The 17,617-nt window shown below is 32.5% G+C and overlaps 1 long non-coding RNA gene across 1 annotated transcript; it reads left to right on the forward strand.

Annotated features, from left to right (window-relative positions):
• The first annotated feature begins 14,805 nt into the window (after positions 1-14,805).
• LOC145074084 (uncharacterized) lies at positions 14,806-17,402 on the forward strand. The gene is made up of 4 exons (XR_013691692.1): positions 14,806-14,932; positions 15,337-15,405; positions 16,760-16,828; positions 17,200-17,402. It is a non-coding gene; the product is annotated as an uncharacterized LOC145074084 (long non-coding RNA).
• Positions 17,403-17,617: the final 215 nt, after the last annotated feature.

Raw genomic sequence — 17,617 nt, forward strand, 5'->3', positions numbered from 1 at the left:
AACGGTCATATGCTTCTTTATTTTTCTCGCATGTGCAAAAATAGTTAGCTAAAGACTTATTCTCGACGAAGAATCATCTTCACCATGCAAAAACCCCGGGATACTAAATCAAATAACGTATATAAATTGATCTCAGAGGATCCCGAAATTATCAGAATTCTTGTTATTTGCTTTAGACTATAAATATCACTTGTATTACACACACAACGCATACAATTAGCTCATCTACAATACTTGTACTTGCTTTTCACACATTCATCTCTATAATTGACATTTTCAATCAATAAAGTTATCAAGGCGGGTGATCATTATCACTTCCCAAGGTATTATGTTGGAGATCCTAGTAATGATCAAGAGTTTTCCTTGTAAACCACTTGTGTCACTTAGATTATCATTTTATATTTATTTTATTCAGAACATTACAACCTCTCATACAAGTTGGTTGACTCTTGCTTGTTCATTTTTTTTAACAAAACTATGATTAGCTCAGCTATGATATTTTCACTTACATTTATATATTCACCTCTGTAATAAACATTTTTAATAAATAAAATCATCAAGACAGGTGATCATTATCACTGTTGGATTAGTGTCTAAGTCCATAACTATTTTGGTATGTACTTGACCCGATTGTGCATGGTCCTTTTGGGTTGCCTTCACACCGGTGACTAGACAGGATGATTGTTGAGGAGAGAGGCTGGTTTATTGTTGAGAATAATAAATTGGGGTATAATATGATTTATTAATATATTATATGAATAATATATTAATTTGGAATCATATTTTTAGTTAGTATTTAATCAGAAATTAATTTAGAATTAATTTTGGGATTAAAGGAACTGACTGAAAGTGCAGGGGCTATTTTGTAATTATTCAATAGTTGAGGCTTTGGGCCATTGGATCACATTTATTAAGGCTTGAACGAAAATCCTAGAAGGATCTAGGAGTTTTCGTCCAAGGGCTTAAGGAAAGGAGTCCATGGACTTGCTTAGGCCCTAAGCTAAGGGATTAGGGTTTACACCTTGAAACCCTAGTTAGCCTTAAGTATAAATAGCACCCTAAGGCACCAAGATTTCGCCCAAGCCTTGGGAAACCCTAAAAGGGACGAAATATAGGGCAAGATACCCTTCTCTCCTCTCTCCTATATTCATCCTTTCACCTAGTGTGTTTGTGAGCCATTAGAGGTACTACACTTGTGGTACTTGCTTTCAAGAGCTAAGGAAATTCAAGGAACTAGTTGTTATTACTATATAACAACAAAAGGTATGTATTCTATTCTTTCATATGGATTTCGAAAATAATAGTAGCATGCAAGTTTTTTTTGTGTTCATACAGTTGTATAACTAATAGTGAAAACATAGATCCGACTCTAGTCTTACCGTTAGTATGCCTCATTAAAAGTGTAAAATACACCCTTATACTATGTATAACATTAAAAGTCTAATATTATATATGTATAACTTAAATGCTAGTCTTACCGTTAGTATGCCTCATTCACGAAGCCAATCTATAAGGGGGGTATAAGGTTATGGCCTATAAAATGGACGTTTAATGGGTGTCCACTCTCACCCACCACTTCCTTGATTGGTAGAGGGTCGTTAGCCAAACGGGTAGGATAGGGCAAACCCTTTCCATTAAAAGTATAATGAAGTATAAAGTAACTAAATGTTTTACAAAATTCCCAATCTTAGTTACTTTAGGCAAAAGTGAATTGATGCAATTCCATGAAATTACACTTTGTGCCCTTGCGAAGACGTTAGTGGAGCGTGTGTGGTTAACCGGCACACTAAATGGTTCTAAGCAAAGGTAGCAAAGGGTGACTCAATGTTTGTCATAGTTCGGTGGAGCGGGTGTGGTTAACCGGCACATCGAATAAGTGACTGTAACATTGGGGGCACCATGTAAGTTTGCATGGTTATTCACACCCTGATTTGTGATCCTCGGCATCCCAGTCACAAATTGAGGGGCATATCGAGATTTAAACATGTCATTGAAAAGTTCAATGAATCTCATAAGATCTAGGAATTTTCAATAGATTTAAAACTTAAATTTCTTTTTCGTTTTTCATGGTGGAAATTGGTAAATCGTCATTTACCTACTTTAAAATATTCTGCAACTAGATTACGACATCCCTCTTCTGGGTTGTAGAGTATTGTGTTGGATCCTAGCCCCGATGTTTCATATGGGTGTCACATCGAGGATCCTAATCAACTTAACTTGAATTTCTCCAGTTTTGTAGATGTCAATGTATGACAACTATGGTCCTCCCAAATCTCGTGGAACAAGCCTTCCACATGAAGATGATATTCCACGATTCGATCGGGGAACAAGAGATCATGCTTCACTTCCTCCACCTCCTCCAATTATTCTCCCTCACCCACAAGTTCAAAGGTTTGAAAAGTTCAAGCTCACTCAAGCCCTTTTGACAAGTAAACATGAAGAAGGAAAGTCAGTATGTGCACATGTCCTAGAGATGAAGTCACACATTGATAGGTTAAGAATGTTGGGATCCGTTGTCTGTGAGGAGCTGGCTGTTGACTGGGTTCTTCAGTTACTTACTGAATCATATAGTGATTTCATAAGAGAGTACTATATGATGAACCACGACGTGACCCTTATCAATCTCACCTATATGCTTATTGCTGATGAATCAGCAATGATTTAGCGCACTGGAAAAGCAAAGTTGATTGGTGAATCTGCCTTCCAGACCTCTACGGATATAGGCAATGGCAACGAAAGGCATGCCATGATCGAAAAGTTTGATCATAAGAGAAAGGCAAAGTCTGAAGTAGTTCCGTGTGCTGTTTCAAAAGAGTCAATTTGCTTTTATTGCCAAGAGAAGGGGCATTGGAGACAGAGCTGCTCTATTTACCTAAGAGATCTAAGAGACAGGAGAGTCAAAACGTATGGCTCCACTTTAGGTAAAATCCATTAACCAACTCTTTTAAGTTCCTATTCTAGATTCTTAATACATGATGTGATAAGATTACATTTGGTGTTTTGTAGGATCATAGAAAAGAGAGGAAGCTTAAGGGAAGAAGTGAGCGGAATCTAATCGTGAAGAAATGGTTTTCGATCGCATTGTTTGAAGATTAGATGTTGAGCTACTGCATGGAGTTAGAATATATTGCTAAGAAATATGTATTAACATAGTATTTCAATTGAATTGCATTGTAAGGACAAATTTTTCCGCAATAAAATAAAATTTGATTTTATATTATTTATTTATCCTTGCAATAGCATGTATGAAAAATTAATGTTTGAATGTTTCTATTATTAGCAATAATGGATTTAATTCTTAATTATGTTATTTGTGGAAATGTCGAGAATTTACCAAATAGGGAGAGTTTCTCATCACCCAAGTTTCAAGTGGGTAAAAGCTTGGAATCATGCAACGAGGATTGTATGATGAATGAAAACTTTCACATTTGGGAAATTTAGACAAATTCTTTGACAAAGTGTCAAGTGAAGGACTAGGAGATTGAGTACACAAAGTTGTGTGTTGATAAAATCTGCCACAAGAGTAACAAAGATATTCGTCATGATTTACTAAGGTTTAGTAAATATGATTATACTTATAAGATCAAGTGTAATTCTGAGTTGATTGAAAAAGTTTCAATCAATAGCAGAACGGATAAGAAGAATCAAGTAGGCAGAAAGATAAAAGTTTCTCTATTCTAAAAAGAAGGGAGATTACCTTTTATTAAGTTTTATGATAGGTCTTAATGATTAAGAAATACATCTCAATTGATCCTCTAAATGACTCTTAGTACAATTGTATGTTTGAGAAGAGGAATCAAGAATTGAAGAAATGGTTAAATTAAGAAGTTAATCATACTTCGTTCCAAAACAAGTCTTAGAGTTAAGATTGTGACATTGAGTGACAAGTCTTAACAAGGTTTATAACATTCATCAAATGTGGAAAGTTGTGATGTCTTGGATAAGACAAAGACCAACTAGGACCAATTTTATGAAGTGTTTTGTCTTGATAAAAGCTACACTAACTCTTGAATATTTGTTTGTCGGACAAGAGAATCTTATATGTCAAGGAGTCAGTGGGAGTCTTAATGGTCTTGAAAAGTTCAGGAACTAATCAAGAATAAACCTTATTGATCATCACTAGCACACGACTTGAGGTTCACAACCTATCGTGTTGACACTATCTTGTTTCTGTGCCGTTCCAATTTAATTAATTATGCATCTGAGTTCTATGAATTCTCATTTGAACGCAGAAAAGGCAAGCACCTTGATAAATGAAAAGTACATTGATAGGAAAGGATGAGCTGCTTAACTGCTTGGAAGACATGGTGGGCACTCATGTTACCATAAGGCAAGAAATCAAGATTAAGAGTTCGGTCCATATGAGTTTGGATTTGTCGCAAACTTTGGTTTTGACAAATTCACATGGATAGGAACACATACACCATTAAAATCTAAGTATCATAAGATTCCCTCCTTCATGAAGATGACTGTGAGGAAATGCTTTCACTAAGAGAGATTTTAAGAAGATAGTGATTATGAAAATTGTATTCTCGAATTCGATTATGGTTACGGTATCCCTTTCCATGATTTGAATTGTGAGATTTGGCAATTAATATGAATTGTTTAGACACACATATGAGCTATCTTAGGAAAAGGTGTATAAGTTTAAGAAGCTTAGATAAAGGATTATCAAAGCATTAGGTATTAGAAATATGAACTTAAGAAATTCAATAGTTATTGTTTTTCTAGAAGTTAAGCTGGTTTCTGAATACATGTCAAAGCTAGTGGGAGCATAAGTGTTATGCTTATATGATAATAATCATCATGATAGTGGGAGCATAAATGTTGTGCCTGTATGATTATTAAGGCAAGTATTGCAAGTTAGCAACATTAATTATAGAAAACAAGAGTTATACTTTGCAAAGTCGTAAGGGTTGAAAAGTTGTTTTGCTATAATTAAGGGAGAGAATATTATGCTTCATTTCAAATCTAAAGGCTTAGGTTGTGGAATGTTAATAAATTTAGTCAAGGATACATAGTGCGTTCTCAAAATTTTGATTATGATTATGGCATCCCTCTTCATAATTCGAATTATAAGAACGCGACAGTTAAGATATTATGGCAGAAGATTGATAAAGTATCGTATCTTTATGTAAGACATTATGCATCGTGTTCCATACGCTTTGGGTAGGATCGATTGTAAATGCTATAATATTTGACCATTCTAAAATTTTCCAAATGTCTAGCACATTAAGAGGGAAAAAGGACAAGAATCGGTTTTGACTAAGATAATTAAACAACTATCAAAGGACGATCCAAAGCTCGTTGAGGATTGGTCGCTTGTGAGTAGTTGGAAGTATGGTATTTGATGGACCATATCGACATTATTATGAATAGATAAGATTCTATTAAGAATGAGTTGTCATATGGCAAATATGGAAATGTTTCCGTATTGGGAGCCGATTATTGAGAATATATGTCTAGATTAGAAACTTTTATGCAAGAAGGATGTTCAAAGAAATGTACTTTGAGTGAGAGACATCATATCTATAGAATTGTTTCTGATAGAGATTGGCCAAGTCTTGATGATTTTGAGCTATGGCTTTACGAAAGGATCATTGCATAAAATGTTAGAATCTAGCATATTCTATAAGTGGCAAGAATTTGATATTCTTACACTTGTGATAAGGATTGGGAGTTGTGAAATGAGTATAATTGGAAATGTGTGCATATGATCTATTTCACAAAGTAAGGACCATAAGTAAACATTGTGTGCATGCTGAGAGCATGGGAAAAGTGTAGTAATAATTCAAGAAAGAAGTTGATTACCCGAAACAACAAATAATGAGTAATCAATATGGTGATTAAATAAAATGTTTTTATTTATACCCAGAGTTTGGGGCCATATGGGATTAGTATTATTCTTGTGTTTCACTTTGCATGTTTTGACTTCCTGAATCATTAAATTGGTTCAGAACAATCAAATTATTCGAACGGACCACAGCCGTTCATATGTTGGAAGTAGGTATGAATGAAAACTGTCGTGAATTGGTGTGTGGATTGTCTAAAGTGTATTAGACATAAGCAAATGTTTACTGCAACGTTCATGAGTGCTTATGATTTGAGCATTGGATTAAACCCATGCTCACTTGGATCACTTCATGGATTTTATCACGAGTGATTGGTGGGAAGATAATATCTTATATTCTTGAAACCGAGATGTGTGAGTTGTATCTTGCGAGTCAGTTATGCATTGATAATATGTAAACGCACTAGTAACTTGGTGTCATAAAACATATTGTTGTGTGTGATTCGGTGAGTGAGTGCAAGCATGCATTGAATCAAAGTTTATCCGTTCCTTTTATCCAAAGTAGGATGAAAGCGATATATGTGGGCCCCTCGATGATTTAGTGATGGCACCTAAGCGCTTGGCCATGCCGAGACTAATTTGATGTGTTCAATTGTAGTCTGTTGTTAGTCATCATAAATCGGAAATCGGGAAACAACACATAGACAGATAGAATGATTTAAATCCATGTCTCATTCTATACGATATCTAGAATGGAGGAATATATGATCCCTTATCTAAAGGACGCGTATCTTATAAGATCAGAGTTGACAGCGGCTTTTGAAAGCTACGATTGCTAATCAGGATCTGAAGTTATAAGCAGAACAGTTATTAGACTTATCCAAGTGGGAGACTGTTGGATTAGTGTCTAAGTCCATAACTATTTTGGTATGTACTTGACCCGATTGTGCATGGTCCTTTTGGGTTGCCTTCACACCGGTGACTAGACAAGATGATTGTTGAGGAGAGAGGTTGGTTTATTGTTAAGAATAATAAATTAGGGTATAAATATGATTTATTAATATATTATATGAATAATATATTAATTTGGAATCATATTATTAGTTAGTATTTAATCAGAAATTAATTTAGAATTAATTTTGGGATTAAAGGAACTGACTAAAAGTGCAGGGGCTATTTTGTAATTATTCAATAGTTGAGGCTTTGGGCCATTGGATCACCTTTATTAAGGCTTGAACGAAAATCCTAGAAGGATCTAGGAGGTTTTGTCCAAGGGCTTAAGGAAAGGAGTCCATGGACTTGCTTAGGCCCTAAGCTAAGGGATTAGGGTTTACACCTTGAAACCCTAGTTAGCCTTAAGTATAAATAGCACCCTAAGGCACCAAGATTTCGCCCAAGCCTTGGGAAACCCTAAAAGGGACGAAATATAGGGCAAGATACCCTTCTCTCCTCTCTCCTATATTCATCCTTTCACCTATTGTGTTTGTGAGTCATTAGAGGTACTACACTTGTGGTACTTGCTTTCAAGAGCTAAGGAAATTCAAGGAACTAGTTGTTATTACTATATAACAACAAAAGGTATGTATTCTATTCTTTTATATGGATTTCGAAAATAATAGTAGCATGCGAGTTTTTTTTTGTGTTCATAAAGTTGTATAACTAATAGTGAAAACATAGATCCGACTCTAGGGTTGCATGCACACTTAGGATTGTTTGTATAAAACTCATCAATCACCTCCCAAGGTTTTTTCCCGGAGATCCTAGCATGGATCAAGAGCTTTCTTTGGTTGATTTTCACTTGTGTAATTTTTTTAACCAAAACAATACTCTTTAAATATTTAGAATTAATTCAAATAATTTGCTTGTATAATTTGTGGACAATTGTTAGGGGTTAAGATCCTGAAACATTCACTAATCTCGAATCTTGAAGTGAAGTCAGGATCCTAAAACAAACACCCAGGATCATGAATATTACTAATATTATTTCCTAACCGAATTATCGAATACATTTCTTATTTATTATTCACATGTGTAGAAATCGTAAATAAAAGACAAGTCAACACTTAAGAATTGTTCCAATCAAGCTTAGAACTCGGAATTGCCAAGTTAAACAACGTGCAAATGCTTGTTCAACTGAATCCTGAGAATATCAGACATTTAATTAGTCAACATAGGTTGAAAATACACATGTATAGATCACACACATACAAACACACACAGTTAGAGTTACTGAATCATTTGTACTTGTACTTTCAAACACATTTCTATAATTTACATTGCGATTAATAAGATTAAAAAAGGCAAGTGATCATTATCACCTCCTAAGATTTTGTGGCGGAGATCCTAGCAAGGATCAATAATTTTCTTATGGTTACTTGTGTTACTTTAACTTCATGACAACACCACAACCTTTCAAAATGTTTGGTTGATATTCCGTTAATCATTTGTCCACCAAAACAATATGTGTTGTTTTTGGTTTTCATTTCGGAGTTTTGTTGTATCGGCATATACTTTGTTTATGATTTTGGTTTACTTCCTTGAAAAGTTCTATATAAGTTGATGCCGAATTGAAACCTTGTACAAAACCGATTCAATTCCCAATGCACTATACTTGATGAAAGTTTTTGTGATGATATTTTAGTTTCATGCGTTAGTTTTTTGTGCATTATCTTTGTTTTTTTGGTTTCATTCCTTTTTTCTACACTCCATACTTTGCTATAATTTATAGGGGTTTGTATGGGGTGGTTTGATTGGATTATTGGTAAAAACCGAACCGTAACCATTACAATTGGTTGATGTATTTCGATAACCATTGGGTAGCGGTTAATAATGGTTTTGGTTAATGGTTATGCTTATGGTTAATATCGTTTAACCAAAAATGGTCTAAGATGATATAAAAATAAAAATATTTTTCTACAAAAAATTTTAAACACAAAGTCTATCGTTATAAAAAGTGAATGATTGAATATATATAATCGTATTAAAAGAAAATTAGAGCATCTCCTATGGAGACTTACTTTAGAGTTTTTTTTGATTGATTCATCACTTATTTTCATTTAATACAATTGAAGTTGATTGGTTTTTGTGTATTTAGATTATCGACTCAATATATATTGAGTAGTCAATATATATTATAAAGCTTTAAGCATCTAACCATTTCTACTTTTAACATATTTTATTTTTACCACCTTAATTATATTGTAGTTTTAAATGTTTTTCATTAATTTAATTATTTCTACCATAGTTTTTCATTTATTAAATGTTTATATATTAATTTTTAGTGATAATCTTAATTTAAAATATTTCCTATTCAATTATAATATGTTTAAAGACTATTAATTAAATGAGGAGGTTGTATGAAATTTTAGATAGATAAACTAAATTTATAAAAAAAAGCTATGGAAAAAGCTTAACCATTGGAGAGCCCATTTAATTAGATGTCAAAAGTATTAGATTAATGATGTGACAAACATATTAAGTGATAGAGTAGGTTAACCATTAGAGATGCTCTTACTTATTTAATCTAACTCCAAATAATTACCAAGGGTGTATGTACATAGTGTTAAGGTGGGTCTTGAGACCTATATTATTTTGCAACTTATAATATAAATTATATCTTGAAAAAATTAGAAACCATCTTATACATTTTAAAGGACATACCTCCAGCTTCCCACCACAACTTCTAAGTTTGTGATATTTGTTTATTTCCATGTTTATATAATTAGTTGAGATTTGAGAATATTTGATTAATAATAAAACTTACGTTAGCTCTAAAGTTTTGCAATGATATTCTCATTATTTAGCTTTTAGAACCGGTGTCCCAACTCATACATCACAAGTGAAGGTAATTATAAAACAATATATTACTTAATTACTCATCCTATGAATTTGTTTATGTGTTATAAGTATTAAACATAAGCATACTAAATTGTTATATTGCTACCGAAAATGTGGTGGATATAAAATTAATGTTATGTTTGCTAGTTATGGTTAGTGATTATTTTGAAATCAATGTTGTTTTTAGTTACAGTTAACATGGTTAGTTCAATTAGTTATTGAAAAAAATTGTTTTGGAAAGTATCCATAATAATACAATGAATATATTCAAGATAACACATTCTCGTAGATAATTTTAAGTAATTTAATATAATTATTGAAGTTATGCTTAAATTTTTTTTATTCATACGACCCACCCGGCCCGCCATTAGTATTTTTTTTTTACTTTTTCATTTTTTTCGGTTTCATTTAAATTGGGAACCATATGATTTTCGATTCTAGATTTGTCAATAATAATTACCTTTAAAATTTTAAATTCCCAAATAATTACATACTATATAATTACTATTATATTATTCTAAAAACATTATTAATATTATTGGTTCAGTTCGGTTTATAATGGTTCGGTTTTTGATGAAAACCATAACCGAACCATATGTATTCGGTTAGTCAAAATTAAAACGAACCATATCTTTTAGTAATGGTTCGATTAAAATGATTCAGTTATATTGGTTAATTTGGTTATGATTCGATTTTGGGTTAATATGCTCAACCCTAATAATTTATTTGTAAACCAACCAAATTTGGGAAAATGACTTAGGAGGGAAACTATCTTTTATCCGTGTTCACATATTGGCATCTTCTTCTTTTTTGTACATAATAAAGCAACTAATTTGTTGTAACTGTTTAAATTACACTAATATTACCGGTTAATACATGTTTTAACCGGTAACTCAAAGGAAAAATGACTTAGGAGGGTAACTACCTCTTATCCGTGTTCACATATTGACAACTTCTTATTTTTTGTATATAAGAAAGCAACTAACTTGTTTTAACTGTGTAACATCCCAAAAATCATAAACAAAAATTTCGTTTTTAATTCAATACTAAAATCATAATTGTCAAATCATTAATTTAATATTCCGGCATCGGGCCCCGCCCGACATCAGGCCCCGTCTGACATCGAGCCCCGCTTGGTATACAGATCTGTCTCTCTTAGGCCCCGCCCACTAAACACATGCAATCATATAACATGCTAACACATAAAGAAACATACTCTACCGTATCCCTGTCCTAAGAAAAATACTCTGCTAATAATGAGATACGGAACTTCGTCTGTACTCAACTAGTTCCAGCCAGGGCTTCAGCAGTGCAAGGTGAGTCTCCTTACTGTGTGAATGGGTCTAAGGCCACAATGTCAGCTCATGTAGTCTATGAGTAGGAAGACCCGGGGGTTAGCCCTAGGCATTGTATGCTAGTATGTTATTCCAGACCAAGGTCCGATGTCGGGCGGGTGCCCGAGGAATGTTTGCATGTTAGATTATACTTGTTGTCTGTGTGATACTTGTATGTGCCTGGTAAGGAGGTGAGTGTGGGTGAGGTCCCATATCTCATCACTAGCTGAGTACGGACGATGTTCCGTATCTCATTATTAGCAGAGTATGTTTCTTAGGTTAGGGATACAGTAGAGTATGTTTCTTTATGTGTTAGCATGTTATATGATTGTATGTGTTTAACGGGCAGGGCCCGGAGATAGGCGGGGCCTAAGAGAGACAAACCTGTATACCGAGCGAGGCTCGATGCCAGGCAGGGCCTGATGTCGAGCGGGACCTGATGTTGGAGTATTAAATTAATGGTTTGATAATTATGGTTTTAGTATTAAATTATAAACCAAATTTTTGGTAATGATTTTTGGGATGTTACACAGTTAAAACAAGTTAGTTGCTTTCTTATGTACAAAAAATAAGAAGTTGTCAACATGTGAACACGGATAAGAGGTAGTTACCCTCCTAAGTCATTTTCCCTTTGAGTTACCGGTTAAAACAGGTATTAGCCGATAATATTGGTGTAATTTAAATAGTTAAAACAAGTTAGTTGCTTTATTATATACAAAAAAGAGGAAGTTGCCAATATGTAAACACGAATAAAAGGTAGTTACCCTCACAAGTCATTTTCCCACCAAATTATTTTACAACAATTAATACTCACTTTCCATTTGCTTGTATATTACGTGCACCAAATTCAAAATAAGAAAAGTACAATAAATCTTTCATTTTTTTAGCCGTTATGGTACAAGCTACAACCCTATTACCCACCATGATTTCATTTATTTAAAACCCATATAGACATCTTCCTCCCATATATATTCCACGTGATGCTCCTGAAGCAAAAACAAAAGAATAGCAAAAATAAGGCAAGACTACAACTCTACAATTCAGGCGTGAAAGTCAAAGAAAAAGGAGTGCTAGAGTGGTCAATTCCTTATTAATTTTCGGCTGTAGCATGAAGAATAACAAGAAAGAAAGAAATCAAAGGGGCTGCAATTTTCGTACAAAACCCATAACCTTCCATATCCATGCTAAATTGTCTTTTCTTCCCATGCACTTATGATGTTCAAGAAGTCAAATAGAAGACGATATGTGCTGTCAAAACCGTAACTTACCCACCCCTTGCTCTCTTTTAAGAAAAAATGCCTGAGTTAAATTCCTTTTATTCACATTTTTTATTATACTAACCCAAAATCTAATAATGACACAATATTAAGTTATTAACTACATAATATATAAACATTTTTTAATTATACTAACCAAAATTCTAACAATAGAACGATGTTGCATAAGATATAATAGTAAAATAATTTAAAGCCTTGCCCGTTTTAGAATAATTGATTTAGTAATAAAAAGTCGTAAGGTCTTTAACAAAATTTATTTTCTCGTAAATCGATAATATTTGGCTCAATAAGTTGGTTCTTATGCTAATCTATCACCTTTTTCTAAAATTGATTAAAAATATATATAATAATCAATTAAGTTATATATATAAAATGCCATCGGTTATATATAATGATGAGTATTTGACTCAATGAAAATATGAACACGAAATGCAAATATAACAGTTTTGATGAGTATTTGACTCAATGAAAGTATGAACACGAAATGTAAATATAACGTTTTTTGTTGTTTGATTAGATGTTGATAGCTAGCATTACAATATTAATAGCTCAAATAACTAGCATGTTGTGAGCATACAAATAATTCTTGTAACCTCTCACAAAGACTAACACCTTATATATAGACACAAGGTGTACATCTAAATATAAAATAACATCTGGACTAAAACAGTTTAGCATAACAAACCATCTTAGACTAACATACGCCATAAGCTATCTATACCACGTCAAACAAACAGAAGAGATTAATAAGCATAATTTAGCACCAACTTTACTTTAGTATAAACATCATTTCAAACAGTCTCATTCACTTTGGATGTTCCAACTTTGGATATCATCAGCTACGGACACTTCACAATAAAAACTGTTAGCCAACATTCTTCTCCTTTGTGAAGATTCAACCATCTTCAAAATCATCTTAATATATGTGTAATATTGAGCAGAGCCTTCTGAACTTCCAATCACCATGAGAGCAATTCTCAAATCTCCCTCTTGTCTTGATTCGAAATAAGGCCGCAAAAAAATATCTGAATCAAAAGATTTTGAATATGAGCGGATTGACATATTTCATAGCAATCAATATCAAAAAACAATCTCTTTTGAATTCCCTTTGTCTTCCTTCCAAGATATCCAATCCCCCATGGATCTCTGACAATTTCACCACATTTTATACTTCTTTATATCCTTCAATACAGTTCAAGGATTCTCGACTGTCTTTCCAAAGGCTTCCGCAATCTAAGCATAGTAATACTCCATGAATCCCCTCATATATAAATATCCAATATTGTAGACATTTTGATTTATCGGTGATCATAAATTCATCTGATCAATTCTTCATGAAAACAAACAACAAGCTCAAAAATTCATTTACGTTTGTTAATAGAAAATCAACAATGATGAAATCATAAACTTCATTATCTCCACTCATAATTTTATACTTAGTCATATACTGATAGTTAGGCAAAATCCATTCAAATATACATCCTTGGTGATATTAAGAATTTTGATAATCTTATTTGAAAACCATATTTATTCTTTTGGTTTACCAAGAATGGCATGAAATCAGATCTTGAACTGTTTTAACTTTTCATAGTTTGTGTAATCGTTTCCGTTTAATAAATTTGACATGGGCTTGATAAATACTAACAAGTAATTAAATAACTAAACACTAAATTTTAAGTTTGGCAAGTAATTATTTAAATAAAAAGCAATATACATATGTAAAGGGGTTAAAGTGATAATAATAATAATAATAATAATAATAATAATAATAATAATAATAATAATAATAATAAATTTATACGTCCAAGGGGTGTTATGCAATTTTTGGAAATCAATTTTGTAAGAGAAATAAGGCCTAGGCTTTATTATGCTTGCCTTCCCAAATCCTAGGAACCATTTCTGCCAACATTCCAATTATGGTTTGTTTATTTTCCATACAAACCACGCAAGCTTAATGTAACACTTGTTTAATTTTGAGAAAATTATTATTCATCACGTAGCAATAGTGTAAAATATACAAGTGTGTGTTTAAAAGTTAAGAAATGTTATAATAAAAGTGTTAGGCGAGAAAGGGTATTTTGGTCATGTTGCGTAATTATGAGCTTGAATAGATTTCCTCATGTCATAATTGAGAAATAACCTAACTTGAGAGTGTAACTAAATTAATAAGTTCTAATTTAAAATGACCTAATGTAATAAGAAATGGGATATGGCAGACAAGGTTAAAATAAAAAAAATCCTATCATGAATGAGTATAATAACCACGACGTGGTAAGAGTAGTGTCATGACGTGGTACTGAAGCAGTAATTTGGTTGACATAAAATGAATACTAAGGGAAATGTACTTTGAAGCACCACGACGTGGTGAATATTAGACTGACCACGACGTGGTTGAAAGTAGCTAGGATGTTATATTCTTTTGTGACGAATTTTTAATGATGGAACAAAAGTGTCATAAATAATGAGAAAACGATGATGTGGGGAGTTGATGCTGTGACGACGTGGCAATGCTCTTTAGCCAAAAAAAAAAAAAGATAAAAAGAACGGGAGTTCTTTTATCCCTCATTTTCTACACATTCTTGTTTCAGAGCGGAGAAAATCTAAGAAAAATGGATTTCGATATGATCTTTAAGAAGAAAGGAGAGATTAAGAAGGAGCAAGCAAAGTATTGTTTACTACTTCTAGAATCAAGAGTAAGTTTTATATGCTAACCAATTTATGATTTATGAATTAGGGCAAATACGAGTTTAGGGTTTAATAACCCTAATCATAACAATTGAATTCTATATTAAAATTATGATGAGTAGTAGAAAACAAAGTGGTAATTACTTGATTCTAAGTGTGTAGAGTAATAACAACAATTAATTTTGTGAATTTGGAGATGAATTTCTAACCCTAGAAATTGAAGTTCGTGATTTTTCCGAATTAATTAAGTTCATAATATGTTTATTAAAGATATAAAGATGATCAATTCTAAGTACATGAATAAATTGAGTATTTGATATTTTGTTACACATAATTGAGTATCGTGGAGCTATCTTGTAGTGTTATTGATTATGAACGCATCATAACACTTAAGAGTTGTATTATTAACTAGGTTTCGGTGAAACAAAACTTGGAACGAGATCTCGTAGAATTGGAACAAGCTATTATCAACCTAATCTAGGTGAGTAGTTTAACTTTAACTCACACTATGTATTGTTTTGTTTTGTTTAGAGCTGTATAACTATATTTACAATCCTATATGTCGTTACATGAATATAACAAAATGAGTATTTTAGCATGACTTATAATGGCTATAAGTCTGGTAAGTTAAAAGTATGCCAAGAGAAGGGTGCATGTGTTGTTGTAGTTACATATAAGTATTATGAAAATTCTCAAATAATATGGAGGCCTCCTAATGAGTTATAGGTTGGCATTATTTTGTAGAATATTAAGTTAAAAATGACAAATATGATTATATGATAACGACGTGTTATGATGTGATAATGTATGGTTAAATTACTCATGAAGTTTATTCTTATTTTGTAAATGTGATTGTGGATAACAGGAAACGTAAACCAAGGCAAAGGAAAGGGAATAATTGAAAATTAGGAGTTAGTTTATATATAATTATCATCTTTTGTGTAAAACTTCATGTGTCAAGACACCAGATAGATCTTGGTGTAGTTTTAATATGTGTTTGTATTTACTTCCTTTTGTCTATAGATACTTAACTAATCACGGTGGTTTGATGAATCATATTTCTAAAAATTTGGGTGTATTTTGCTGATAAAATTTGAGAAAAAATCTATTTTGCTACACTTAATTCCAGCATCTTTCTTGTTTTTGAACAGTTGAATCGAGATTTCCTTGAAAGAGAAATGATCCCTGCCCATTTTACCCATTTATATACTAGCATTTTAAGGAATTAAGGTTTGGGATGTGTGTGTGTGTGTGTGTGTGTGTGAGAGAGAGAGAGAGAGAGAGAGAGAGAGAGCCACTAGGGCCTGTCGAGTGTGTGTATGTGAGTGTATCTGGGTGCGTTATGAATTTCGGTTCACCCCTATCATTTTCGATGACCGGTGTCATCTCCAGTCGGATCATTGATTTTTGATGAGTTTATTTAGTCGAAATGTTTCGATAAAGAGTAAGTTTTATATGTTAACCAATTTATGAATTAGGGAAAATACGACTTTAGGGTTTAATAACCCTAATCCAATTGAATTATATATTAATATTATGATAAGTAGTAGAAAATAGAAGTGGTAATTACTTGATTCTAAGTGTGTAGAGTAATAACAACAATTAATTTTGTGAATTTGAGGATGAATTTCTAACCCTAGAAATTGAAGTTGCGTGATTTTGCCGAATTATGTTCATAATATGTCTATTAAGGATACAAAGATGATCAATTCTAATTACATGAATAAATTGAGTATTTGATATTTTGTTACACATAATTGAGTATTTTGGAGCTATGTTGTAGTGTTATTGATTATGAACGCGTCATAACACTTAAGAGTTGTATTATTGACTAGGCTTCGATGAAACAAAACTTGGAACGAGATCTCACAGAATTGGAACAAGCTATTGTCAACCTAATCAAGGTGAGTAGTATAACTTTAACTCACACTATGTATTGTGTTGTATTGTTTAGAGCTATATAAATATATTTACGTTCCTATATGTGGTTACATTAATATAACAAAATGAGTATTTTAGCATGACTTATAATGGCTATAAGTCTGGTAAGTTAAAAATATGCCAAGAGAAGGGTGTATGTGTTGTAGTTATATATGAGTGTTATGAAAATTTTCAAATAATATGGAGGCCTCGTAATGAGTTATAGGTTGGCATTATTTTGTAGAACATTAAGTTAAAAATGACGAATATGATTATATGATAATGATGTGATAATGTATGGTTAAATTACTCGTGAAGTTTATTCTTATTTTGTGAATGTGGTTGTGGATTACAGGAAACGTAAACCAAGGAAAGGGAAAGGGAACAATTGAAAATTAGGAGTTAGTTTATATATAATTATCATCTTTTGTATAAAACTTCATGAGTCATGAAAACAGATAGATCTTGGTGTAGTTTTAATATGTGTTTGTAAGTATTTCCTTCTGTTTGTAGATACTTAACTAATCATGGTGGTTTGATGAATAATATTTCTAACAATTTGGGTGTACAACGACCTAGGTTTTCCTATTTGTTTCCGCTAATTTGACCACAATTTGTGCGCTGATGGAAAAAAGAGAGGGAGTTACAAAGGAAAGATCGAGAAGGGAGACAGATATGATCATTCTGGGCTGCAAAAAAGTTTCAAAAACTGAGCTATTGGTGACCTCAGTTGAATCAATATCGGTGGTTTCCTTTCCTTGTGCACGTAACTT

Source organism: Lactuca serriola, chromosome 9, assembly GCF_051521515.1.
Source record: "Lactuca serriola cultivar US96UC23 chromosome 9, Lser_US96UC23_V15, whole genome shotgun sequence".
NCBI lineage: Eukaryota > Viridiplantae > Streptophyta > Magnoliopsida > Asterales > Asteraceae > Lactuca > Lactuca serriola.